Source organism: Penaeus monodon, chromosome 32 (genome assembly GCF_015228065.2).
Source record: "Penaeus monodon isolate SGIC_2016 chromosome 32, NSTDA_Pmon_1, whole genome shotgun sequence".
NCBI lineage: Eukaryota > Metazoa > Arthropoda > Malacostraca > Decapoda > Penaeidae > Penaeus > Penaeus monodon.
In genome coordinates, this window is record NC_051417.1 from 18,055,541 (window position 1) to 18,055,943 (window position 403).

The 403-nt window shown below is 41.4% G+C and overlaps 1 protein-coding gene across 2 annotated transcripts in view; it reads right to left on the reverse strand.

The window, feature by feature from the left end:
- LOC119593698 overlaps positions 1-403 on the reverse strand; it is an 11,283-nt gene that overhangs the window by 9,894 nt on the left and 986 nt on the right. For both annotated transcript variants that reach the window (XM_037942656.1, XM_037942655.1), the window contains exon 2: positions 116-194. The gene's annotated coding sequence lies outside the window, so the exon portion shown is untranslated. The remainder of the gene's footprint in view (positions 1-115; positions 195-403) is intronic.

Here is a 403-nt window from a genome sequence, read left to right on the forward strand (position 1 = left end):
CGAGTTTGCGTGTGTATGAGTTAGCGTGCGTGCGTGTCCGTGTTTTCCGTTAGACAGATTTGCAGAACAGTTGATGTATAACATGGCTTGGAAACTAAGAACATATCCTACTTACTGGATTCGACAATGACGACCTTTTATCAATCTTGAAGGTTTCGGAGACCTCGACACGGGAAAGCCGGTCTCTGCCTGGCCTGGAGAGAGAAAACGAATCAATGTACCTGCCATCAACACATAAATTAAGAGGGTGTCACTTACCTATGACCTTGCCGATTTCACTCGAAATTCCGAGGATTTTACTTGCATTTTATTCAAACGTTTTTATTTCTTACCGTTTTTGACACTTCGCTTTGAATTTATAACGGAATTGTAAACCGAAGTAATGGTTATGGAACACACGATA